At 37.2% G+C, this 12,814-nt stretch overlaps 1 protein-coding gene across 1 annotated transcript in view; it reads left to right on the top strand.

The window, feature by feature from the left end:
* The window catches only part of PRDM4 (PR/SET domain 4), a 45,067-nt gene that overhangs the window by 30,051 nt on the left and 2,202 nt on the right, over positions 1-12,814 (top strand). The gene's annotated exons all lie outside the window — the stretch shown is intronic.

Here is a 12,814-nt window from a genome sequence, read left to right as displayed (position 1 = left end):
GCAGGGTATTCAAGAAAGTCCAAACCATTCTCATTAGGTAGTGGAGGAGGAGCTGCTGCTGTTGGCCAGGGAAATCTTTGGGGTTTGGGGGTGATTGGAGTTCTTAGAATCCTCTCAAATATTACCCTTCTGCTTTTCAGTTTTGCACTTTTACCCCCAAATACTGTAATTTTCACTTAAGAAATCTGCTGGAGCTATGAATTCAACCTGTGTTGTTAAGTCAGTAACCTGCAGGATCAGACTGCTTCTGGTCTATCACTGTATCAGCCTTACGGCTCCAAGAGGGAAGAAATTCTTTCAGGGCAGTCAGGGATAACTCCGTGGTTCTCTGACTTGGCTTATGTGTCTATCAGGCAGTTGGATATGAATATTAAGTGTGTTTCAGTATTCATATTTTCTCTTTTTTCTTGTATCAGTTCTGGTAAGTTATGTTTTTCTAGGAAGTTTTCCATCTTAAATACATGTGTAAATTTAGTCACATAAAGTTCACATCTTATTAACTATTTGTCTCTAGGATCTGTAACAATGTCCCCTTTTTTGTTGATAACTTGTGTGTGTCTTTTGTTATCAGTATTGCTCCTGGGTTTATCAGCTTTCTTAGTATTCTAAAGAACCAGTTTTTTGCTTTGATGATTTTCTGTATTGTATGTCTGTCTCTGTGACGTTACTTCCTACTCTTACTTCCTCCTGTCCACATTTTCAGGTTTAAATTGCTATTCTTTTTCTTCTTAAGATGGCTGCTTGAATAACTGATTTTATTTCTTTTCTAATATGCGTTTAAGGCTATAAATCATCTTCTCAATATAGCTTTAGTTACATCCTATAAAATTTATGTTAGACTCTCATTGTTTTTCATTGTTAAAAATACTTTCTAATTTCTGTTGTGCTTTCTCCTTTGACCCATGGATCATTTATAATTGAATGGCTTAATTTCCAAATTTTCAGGAATTTTCTTGTTGATCTTTTCTAATTGATTTCTAGCTTAATTCCATGATGATCAGAGAACACACTGAATAATTTCAGTTCTTTAAAATTTGTTGAAACTTGCTTCAGGGCCCTGCATGTGGTCAATTTTGGGGAATGTTCCATATGAAAAGAATATATGTTCTGCTTTTCTTGGGTACAGTGTTCTGTGAATAACAAGTCAACTCGATAATCATGTTAACGAGGCCTCATACTGAATTTTTTGTCTGCTTGTTGTATCAGTTACTGAGAAAGGTATATTAAACATTTTCACTCTGATTGTAGATTTGTCTGTTTCTCCTTTTAGTCATCATTTTTGCTTTATGTATTTTGGAGCTATGTTTCTGGATGTTTAAAAATTTAGAAATGTATTTTTGTGTTGGATTGATCCTTCTATCGTTGTAAAAAGGACACTGTCTTTATAATAGCTTTCCTTAAAGTCTATTTTGATATTAAAATAGCTGCATCACATTAATCTTGATATTTGCATAGTGTATATTTTTCCACTCTGAGGACTTTTGACTTTCTTTTTTAAAATTAATTAATTAATTAATTAATTAATGGCTGTGTTGGGTCTTCGTTTCTGTGCGAGGGCTTTCTCCAGTTGCAGCAAGCGGGGGCCACTCTTCATTGCGGTGCGCGAGCCTCTCACTATCGCGGCCTCTCTTGTTGTGGAGCACAGGCTCCAGACCCGCAGGCTCAGTAGTTGTGGCTCACGGGCCTAGTTGCTCCGCGGCATGTGGGATCTTCCCAGACCAGGGCTCGAACTCGCGTCCCCTGCATTGGCAGGCAGATTCTCAACCACTGCACCACCGGGGAAGCCCCTGACTTTCTGTATCCTTATGTTTAAGTGTGGCTCTTGTAAGTGGCATACAGTTATGTTTTGTTTTTTACATATTCGGATAATCTGCCTTTAATTACTTAGACCATTTATATATATTATACTTCTGGATATATTTGGGTTTAAATCTTCCATCTTACAATTTGTTTTCTATTTATTCCATTCTGTATTCCTTTTTCTCTCCTTCTTTTGGATTAACCAAGTATTTATTATTCATTCCTCCTCCCCCCTTTTGGCTCTGTATGTTCTTTATTCTTTTAGTAGTTAGCCTGGAAATTACAACATGCGTCTTTAACTTATTAGAGTGTAATATCAATTAGTACTTTTATCGCTTTTAAAAGAATGTTGGTATTGTAGAATACCTTACTCTGTCTCTTTCCAGCCTTTTATGTTTTTGTCAGGCATTTTAATTTTACAGACATCTTACATTCTACACAAGATTATTATTGTTGTTTTATAAAATAATATTTATTTAAATTTACCTGTATTGATCATTATTCTTTCTTGCATTTCCATGTTCACATCTGAGATCATTTTTCATTTTTAAGTTTAATGTAGGTCTAAAGATAATGAATTTTCCCAGTTTTAAGACATTCTGTCTTAAAATGTCTTTATTTCATCTTTTTAAAAAACAGCTTTATTGAGGGTAATTTACTTACCATAAAATACATCCATTTAAAATGTACAATTTAATGGTTTCTAGTATGTTCAGAGGTGTGCAACCATTGCCACAATCCCATTTTAAAATATTTCCATCACCCCAGAAAGATCCGTTGTGTCCATTTGCAGTCATTCCCATTCTCACCCCCTAGTCCCAGGAAATCATTATTCCACTGTCTCTGTAGGTTTGCCTTTTCTGATAATGTAAATGGAATTCATACAATATGTGGTCCCTTGTGTCTGGCTTCTTTCATTTAGTGTGTTTTAAAGGCCCACTCATGCTGCAGCATGTGTCAGTAGTTCATTCTTGTTTATCACAGAATAGAATTCTATTGTACGGATATACCACATCTTGTCTATTCATTCACCAGTTGATAGACATTTGGATTATTTCCACTTTTTGGCTATTATGAATAATGCTGCTGAACATTTGCATACAAGTCTTTGTGTAGATATATTTTTATATACCTAGGAGGTTTGCATGGTAAATTTATGTTTAACTTTTTAAGAAACTGCCAAACTGTTTCCCAAAGTGGCTGCATCACTTTACATTCCTATTAGTTATATATAAAGGTTTCAGCTTCTCCATATCCTCACCAACGCTTGTATTTTTTAAAAAAATTTTTATTTATTTTATTTTATTTACTTATTTATTTATGGCCGTGTTGGGTCTTTGTTTCTGTGCGAGGGCTTTCTCTAATTGCGGCAAGTGGGGGCCACTCTTCATCGTGGTGCTCGGGCCTCTATTGCGGCCGCTCCTGTTGCGGAGCACAGGCTCCAGACGCGCAGGCTCAGTAATTGTGGCTCACTGGCCTAGTTGCTCCGTGGCATGTGGGATCTTCCCAGACCAGGGCTCGAACCCATGTCCCCTGCATTGGCAGGCAGATTCTCAACCACTGCACCACCAGGGAAGCCCAACACTTGTATTTTTAATTATAGCCTTTCTAGTGGGCATGAAGAGGTATCTTACTGTGTTTTTATTTTGTATTTCCCTCATGGCCAGTGATGTTGAGCATTTTTCCGCAAGTGCTTATTGGCTTGATGCCTTTTCATCAGTTTGGGAAAAATTCTCAGCTATAATCTCTTTGAATATCACTCTCTCTCATTTCATTCTCAGATTCCAATTACATGTAGTTTAGACTTTTGTACCATGTCCAATATGTATCTTATGATTTTTTAAAAATACTTTTTTCTCTTTGTACTTAGCCTGGATATTTACTGTTGACCTACCCTCAAGTTCACTAATCGTTCCTCACCTGTGTCTAATTTTTCATTAATCCCATACATAAAATTCCCTATTTAATATATCAGTTCTAGAATTCTCATTTAATTCTTTACAGATTTCAGTTTTCTGGTGACATAGTCTTGTTTTCTCTTTTCTTGGATGTATCAATCTTGGCTGTTTCAAAGTCTGTGTCCAGTAGAAGTCAATTGTGTGAATTCCTTTCAGGTCCATTTCTCTTTTGGTCCTATTTCCTAGTATGCTTGTTATTATTATTTTTTTTTTTTTGGCCACACTGAGCGGCATGCGGGATGTTAGTTCCCCGACCAGGGATCAAACCTGTGCCCCCTGCAGTGGAAGCATGGAGACTTAACCACTGGACTACCAGGGAAGTCCCTATGCTTGGTAATTTTTGATGGGATGCTGGAGATTGTGTATGAAAAACTGGAAGCTGTGGATGAAATTATCCTCTTCCAGAGAGGATTCACCATATTCTCTAGCAAACAACTAGAGCAGGAACATCTCAATCCAGTCAAGAACTGATCTTATTCAAGGCTGGGCTTCTGATTTTATAAAGCTGGCTCTGCGTCTGGTTCACCTCAACTTCTAGTCTAGGGGTCACAATAAGAGCCTGAATGAAGTGTTTGGAAACCTCCCTCCTTGAGGTCCTTAAGTTCAATTTTTGTTTTTTTTAGCATTGTGAGACTGCTGAATGCTCTGCTGTACTTTTCACCTACATTTTTTTCCCTTTTAGTTTCTCACCTCACACAACATAAAAATTAGTAAATGCGTGAGAAGAAAACCAGCCTAGGTTGCTTCTCTACAGGTCTCTTTTCCCAGGATCTTTGCCCCTCAAGTCTCGGGTGCCTTATAAACTCTCCAATGACTTCAAGTAGATGTTGCATGCATTCTGTTCAGCCTTTCTTGTTTTCAGTGGAAGAGCATAACAAGCTAATTTGTCATAGCTAGAAATGGAAACATAGAAGGTTATTTTTGAACCCACATTCTGGATGTTTGCTCTGACATTATATTTTTTTCTGTTTTGTTAATTTACTTGTCTTGAAAAGACCAGAAAAAAAAAGTGTGTACTACCTTTAAGATGTCATGTTTATGACATGAGCTTTAAGACGTAATGAACTTTATAACGTACTGTTGGGGTTGTCCTGAACAGTTAAGGCCTGATCATTACTCCTGTGTAATGTGTCCCCCCAGCAAAATTAGTTGATTCTGCTTTTAAAATAATTGGTCTCAGTGAATTTGAATTCTGATATATAATTAGCTGGAGCCTACCTATATCTAGGTTGGTTTTTTTTTTTTAAAGTTAGTATTGATTTTTCACTTTGACAGACAGGATCAACCCCATAGCATTTCCACATACTACCTAATGAAAACACCAATCACCAACAAACCACCAATGATGAAAATAATGCTACATCTTGTTTTCCCACTTTCCATTCCAGATAGGCACTCTCTCTAGGCCACTAATCTTTGGGATCAGATCTATCCACACTTAAGAGTGGTATATCCCTATGGTAGGAAACAATTGGAACTCTTTTCTCAGTCCACATGGCACAGTTGAGCTTCCTTTTAAATCTACAATCCTGACTTGTCTTTGAATCCCCATGTTCCCCAGTCTCCTGGGTTTGACTGCCTCTGTTGCCTGTCTGCTCAGATGTCTCACCCTCTGCCTGTGCTGGCTTTTGGCAGCAACTGGAAGCCTAGGCCAGTTCTTTGACCCCAGGTGTCCAGATCTACTCTAAGGAATAGCTTCAGAGGCACATCCTCTTGGCTCTGAATGCACCTCCTTGCTTTAGCATTCATCAGACCTAGTACTTTCCAAGTTGGAAATAGGAATGTCACCCTTATTTTACCATTTAAAATTTTTATATGTATTAACAAATTATTGACTGGTGGATTTTTGCAGAAGCTAATGCCTGTGGCTGTAATACATCTCCAGTCAAAAATGTGTTAAATATGAATTCTTATACATATTAATATGTATAATAATATGAGTTATATGTATATTTAAGCAGAGCCATATGTCTATATAAAACTGAAATTTCTTTACTTTTTTTTTTTTGGCTGCGTTGGGTCTTCATTGCTGCGTGCGGGCTTTCTCTAGCCGTGTCATATTGGACAGAAAAAGGGATTCTGCTTTCAAAGATGATGCCTTATGAGCAAAAGGTGTTACCTGCACCTCTCACTTAACACTCACAGAGTGACTGTCTCATGGCTGCAGCAGTGGTTCTCAAAGTGTGGTCCCTGGACCAGCAGCATCAGCATCACCTGGGAGCTTGTTAGAAATGCAGATCCGGGGGCTTCCCTGGTGGCGCACTGGCTGAGAATCTGCCTGCCAATGTAGGGGACATGGGTTCGAGCCCTGGTCTGGGAAGATCCCACATGCCACGGAGCAACTAGGCCCGTGAGCCACAACTACTGAGCCTGTGCGTCTGGAGCCTATGCTCCGCAACAAGAGAGGCCATGATAGTGAGAGGCCCACGCACCGCGATGAAGAGTGGCCCCTGCTTGCCGCAACTAGAGAAAGCCCTCGCACAGAAACGAAGACCCAACACAGCCAAAAATAAATAAATAAATAAATTAAGTAAAAAAAAAAGCAAAAGGATCCCCAACCTTTAAAAAAAAATAAAATAAAGCCAAATCAAAACAAAGAAAACCAAAATAGTTACTCCATCCTTCAGCCTGTTGTCCTTTCTAGAGAGATTTTGGTGAACCCAAGTTGCTGTACCTTTATACCAGTGTCTGACTTGGAGTGATATTCTGCAGGATTCACACTAAAATGATTGAAGTCATATTCATGAATTAAACAGGAAATATTAATGGTTCATGAACTGATAGCTCTTTTATTCTATCAAGTTAGGATTGGGTCTCATAAATCAAACTAATTTTTACTGCTTGCTAAAATTCACTTTTAATAGGAAGAAAATCTGTAATTAGAATTGTCCCATTAGGTGGAGAGCAAAGACTTCTTATTCACACTGAATCTCCCCATGCCTGAATGGCACTAGATACAGAATAGGCATTCAGTATTTGAAAATGAAGGAACAGTCTCCCTTTTCTCTCTCTCACTTTTTAATGTCCATTTATGTGTTGTCTATGGCTACTTTTGTGCTACAACTGAGTTGAGTGTTGGTGACAGACGCAGCTAGCTAACTATCCAGAATGTTTACTATCTGGCTATTTTTTGGAAAACTCACCAACCCCCATTTTAGGTTATAGTGATCAGGAAACACCTTACGGTTCTTGAAGGACATTTTTGCTAGGTATAGAATTCAAGTTTGGCTACTATCTTCTTTTAGCACTTCCTATTTTTTTTTTTCAGTTTTCAATTATGTTTTTTTGTTTCTTTATCTGATTATTTTTATGCCCTGACTATTCATATCAAAAATTATAATAAAAACATGTTGACCAATACTTTCCAGGCACTTTCATTCTTTAGATTCAATTTCTTTTTGTCACAGAATTATTTATCTTTTGTGTATTTTAATATTTGCCTCTTCCATTTATTCTAGTGTGGGCCTCCTGACAGGAAGTTCTCTGGGTTTTTTATTTGAAAATAACTTTCACTTTTGTTCTTGAAGAATCATTCTGCTAGGTGTAGAATTCAGATTTGGCTGCTATTTTCTTTCAGTACCTGGACTATATACTTCTATTATCCTCCAGCTTCCATTATTTTTGTTACGAATTCATCTGTAAGGTGAGCTGTTGCTCCTTTAAAGATAAATTCTCCTCCCTGCCTCACTGTGGTTGTGCCTTAGCCTTTGCTATAGTTTTCAGCACTTTACCGTAATGTGCTTAGATACAGTTTTTTTGGGTATATTCTGCATGGGGTTACTGGTGCCTTCAAATCTGTCATTTGATAAGTCATTAATTTGGTGTCATTAATTATTCTTGGAAAACTTTTAGCCAATAATTTTGCATATATTGCTTCTGTCCCATTTTTCTCTTCTTTTTCTCCTCTACTTCTAGAGAATCTCTTTTCAGTTACATCTAATCTGTTGTTAAGGCCATTTATGGAGTTTGTCATTTCTATTATTATGTCTTTCAGTTCTAGGTTCTATATTTTAAATATAATTTCTAGTTCTTGGCCAAAATTCTCCATTTTTAAGTTTCCTTGACCATGTTAAAGATAGTTATTGCAAAATCTGTTTCCAATAACTCCTTTATTTGGATCTCTTGTGTGTTTTATTGTCTTTTTTTTTTTTTTTTTCCAGTTTTCAGTTATGTTTTGTTTCCTTCTGTACCTGGTTATTTTTATGCCCTGATTATTACATATCAAACTATAATGAAAATGTGTGGCCCAATATGATGCTATCTTCCTCTGTTTTCCAAATGATTTGTCATTTTGGTAGGCAGGTAAGGGTATTAGCAATCCTGGATTACATTAATGAATTATAATTCAGATGATTCAAAACTGGCTTTCAATCTGTTTGTGGGAGGAACAGTTTCTGGTTAGTCATTACTTCTAGGTCAACTCAAAGCCTTGGGAGGTTATTCAAGCACCACCTACCTACTTGATGCCTCTCAATACCAGTTGTTTCCCACTAGCACTTCACTGTTAAAAAAGGAAAAAAAAAAAAATCTATGCTTGGCTTTTCAGGCCTTTAGCTGCCTTTCTGTAATCCACACATGTTCCTCGAGAAAAAAAAATAGTCCCAAAATCGGGTACAACTTTGTTTTCTCTTGGCTATTGCTGCAATATTTCCTCAGTGACTTAGTTCCTTGGGATTTTCTGTGATCTGTATTTCTTAGTCTGGCATTTGTGGAAATAGATGTTGAACTGTGTAGTGGATGCTGGGATGTACCACCTAGAATCCCTTTCACAAATAACAAGCTCTTTCCAGAGGTGCTAGCCTATGACTGCTCACAGCTGAATTTTTCTCTGGAGATGGCTCTCAGCTTAATGGCAGTTGCCTCGCCCAGGGAGACAATGCCTGCTCATTCCTGCAGGCAGTCTAAACCAAATGACTGGTCGGTGTACAGGTAAAGGCTCAGTGACAGTGCCTCAGTTTAGGACTTCTGTGGAGGGTCATTTCAGCTTTAGGGCTAGAGATCTGAATGGGACATCTGTGGAAAGTCCCTATCAGTTCAACTTATCCCTCCACATAATTCTGCATCCCTCTTTCCTTACAGGTCTTGTTTCAGAGAGTACTCCCAATTAACCTACCACAGAGTTCTAGGAAACCATATTTATGAGTCACTACTTTGCTTTTAATATAGTCATAATATTTCTTTTTGTTATATTTAACTCATTCTGGAGGAGAGGAAGTTGTGTTAGGAGAAATAGAACATTTGTCAGATGTGATATACTTTGGCTATGACAGAGGCAATTAAGATATATTTTGTCTTTGTCTTTTGCCTGAGGGGGCACATCTTTACTTTTTGTTTTACATTCTTTCCTTTTTTTAAAAAATTGAGATATAATTGACATATAACATTAGTTTCAGGTGTTCAACATAATGACTAGATTTTGTATGTATTGTGAAATGATTACAATAAGTCTAGTTAACATCACTCCACACAAATTTCTGTGATGAGAACTTTAAAAATTTACTCTTTGCAACTTTCAAATACATAATACAGTATTCTTAACTATAGTCACCATGCTATACATTACATCCCCAGGACTTAATTTTATAGTTGGAAGTTTATACCTTTTGACCCCCTTTACCCATTTCACCCACTCTCCCCACCTCTGGCAACCACCAGTCTGTTCTCTATAGCTATGAGCTTGGGTGGTAGGGGGTTTTTTTTTTGGATTCCACACAGAAGTGAGATCATACAGTTCAATATTTGTCTTTCTCTGACTTACTTAGCATAATGCCCTCAAGGTATATCCATGCTGTCACAAATGGCAAGAGTTCCTTCTTTATTATGACTCGTGTGTCTGTGTGTGTACCACATTTTCTTTTTTTATTTGTTTTTATTTTTGGCTGCGTTGGGTCCTCGTTGCTGTGCGTGGTCTTTCTCTAGTTGCGGCGAGCGGGGGCTACTCTTCGTTTTGGTGCGTGGGCTTCTCACTGCGGTGGCTTCTCTTGTTGCGGAGCATGGGCTCTAGGCACGTGGGCTTCAGTAGTTGTGGCATGCAGGCTCAGTAGTTGTGGCTTGCGGGCTGAGTAGTTGTGGCGCACGGGCTTAGTTGCTCCGTGGCATGTGGGATCTTCCCAGACCAGAGCTCGAATCCGTGTCCCCTGCATTGGCAGGCGGATTCTTAACCACTGCGCCACCAGCGAAGTCCCCACATTTTCTTTATTCATCCATTGACAGACACTTAGGTTGTTTCCATGTCTTGGCTGTTTAAGTAATGCTGCAGTGAACACTGGTGGTTCATGTATCTGTTTGAGTTAGTGTTTTCATTTCCTTCAAATGAATACCTAGAAGTAGAACTGCTGAATCATATGTTAGTGCTGTTTTTAATTTTCTGAGGAATCTTCATCCATTTTCCATAGTAGCTGGACCAATTTACACTCCCACCAGCAGTGCACAAGGGTTCCCTTCTTTCCAGATCTTTGCCAACACATTATTTCTTGTGTTTTTGATTAATAGCCATTCCAGCAGGTGTGAGGTGACATCTGATGTAGTTTTGACTTGCATTTGCCTGATGATTAGTAATGTTGAGTACCTTTTCATGTACCTGTGGCTTCTGTATGTCTTCTTTGGAAAAATGTCTTTTCATATCCTCTATCTGTATTTAAACTGGGTTGTTTTTGCTGTTGAGTTATATGAGTTCTTTATACATTTTGGATCTTAACCCCTTATCAGATACATAATCTGCAAATATTTACTCCCATTCTGTAGATTACCTCTTCATTTCATTTTGTTGGTTTCTTTTGCTGTGTAGGTGCTTTTTCGTTTGATGTAGCCCCACTTGTTTTACTTTTGTTTCCTTTGCTTTTTCTGTCAGATCCAAAAAAATTATTGCTAAGACCAAAGTCAAGGAAATTACTGTGTATGTTTTCTTCTAAGAGTTTTATGGTCTCAGGTCTATTTGTCAAGTCTTTAATCTAATTTTTGTGTATGGTGTGAGATAGTGGTCCAGTTTCCCAACACCATTTATTGAAGAGAGACTGCCCTTTTCCCATTGTATGTTCTTGGTCCTGTGTTGTAAATTAACCATATGTGTGGGTTTATTTCCGGGCTCTTTATTCCACTGATCTGTGCATCTGTTTTTATGCCAGTATCATACTGTTTTGATTACTATAGCTTTGTAATATAGTTTGAAATCAAGAAGCATGTGCTTTTAGCTTTGTTCTTTCTCAAGATTTCTTTGGCTATTCAGGATCTCTTGTGGTTCCCCACAGATTACAGGATTATTTATTCAATTTTTGTGAAAAATGCCATTTGAATTTTAATAGAGGTTGCACTGAAGATGTAGATTGCTTTGGTTAGTTCCTGCATTTTAATAGTATTCATCTACTCCACAAGCACTGAATATCTTTCCACTTATTTGTGTCTTCAGTTTCTCTCATCAATGTCTTACTTTGCTATGTATAGGTCTTTCACCTCCTTGGTTAAATTTATTCCTAGGTAGTTTATTCTTTTTGATGCAATTGTAAATGGCATTGCTTTCTTCTTTTTCTGATAGTTGGTTATTGGTGTATAGAAATGCAACAGATTTCTATGTATTTATTTTGTATCCTGTGACTTTACTGTATTAGTTCTAAATTTTTTAAGAGTCTTTAGAGTTTTCTATACATATTATGTCATCCACAAACAGTGACAATTTTACTGCTTTCTGATTTGGATTTTTATTTTTCCTAATTGCCCTGGCTAGGGCTTCCAATACTATGTTGAATAAAAGTGGTGAGTGGTGGCATCCTTGTCTTGTTCCTGATCTTAGAGGAAAAGCTTTCAGCTTTTCACCACTGAATATGTTAGCTGTGGGCTTGTCATATATGTCCTTTATTATGTTGAGGTACATTCCCTCTATACCCACTTTGTTTTTACCATAAATTGATGTTGAATATGTCAAGTGTGCTTTTTTGCATCTGAGATGATCCTGAGTTTTATCTTTTTTGTTAATGTGGTGTATCATATTGATTTGCAGATGTTGAACCATTCTTGCATCCTTGGGGTAAATCTGACTCGATCATGGTGTTATGATCCTTTTAAGGTACTGTTGAATCCAGTTTGCTAATATTGATATTTTGTGGATTTTCACATCTATATTAATCAGGGATATTGGCCTTTAATTTTCTTGTGGCATCCTTATCTGGTTTTGGTGTCAGGGTAATGCTGGCCTTCTAAAACGAGTTTGGAAGTATTCCCTCCACTTATATTTTTTGGAAGAGTTTTGAGGATTGGTATTAATTTTGGTATAATTCACCAGTGAAGCCATCTGGTCCTGGACTTTAGTAGGAGGTTTTTGATTACTGACTCAACATTCTAACTAGTAATCAGTGTGTTCAGATTTTCTGTTTCTTCATGATTCAGTCTTGGTAGTTGTCCAATTTGTTGATGTACAGTGCTCATAGTAGTCTCTTATGATCCTTTGTATTTCTGGGGTGTTGAGGTATTATAACATTTCACCTTTCAGTTCTGATTTTAAGTCCTCATCTCTCTTTTTTCCCTTACTGAGTCAAGCAAAAGTTTTGTCAGTTTTATCTTTTCAAAAAGTAGCTCTTGGTTTCATTGATCTTTTCTATTGTCTTTTTAGCCTCTATTCCATTTATCTCCATGCTGATCTTCTTCCTTGTCTACTAATTTTGGGCTTTGTTCTTTTTCTAGTTCCTTGAGGTGTAAAGTGAGGTCGTTTGTTTGAAACCTTTGTTTCTTGATGGTAGGCATTTATTGCTAAGGACTTTCCTCTTAGAACTACCCTTGCTGCATCCCATAAATTATGGTATGTTGTATTTCCATTTTCATTGTTCTTTTGATTTCTTCTTTGACACATTAGTTGTTCAATAGCATGTTGTTTAATCTTCACATATTTGTGAAATTTTCCAATTTTCTTCTTGTAACATGTCTAGTTTCATAACATTGTAGTCAGGAAAGATGCTTTATATGATTTTAGTCTTCTTAAATTTATTCAGACTCATATTTGTGGTGTAACGTATGATCTATACTGGAGAATATTCCATGTGTGCTTGAGAAGAATGTGTATTCATTCT

This window comes from Eschrichtius robustus, chromosome 13 (genome assembly GCF_028021215.1).
Source record: "Eschrichtius robustus isolate mEscRob2 chromosome 13, mEscRob2.pri, whole genome shotgun sequence".
Taxonomy (NCBI): Eukaryota; Metazoa; Chordata; class Mammalia; order Artiodactyla; family Eschrichtiidae; genus Eschrichtius; species Eschrichtius robustus.
The sequence above is the reverse complement of the archived record's forward strand: the minus strand, read 5'-3'. Positions and strand labels throughout refer to the sequence as shown.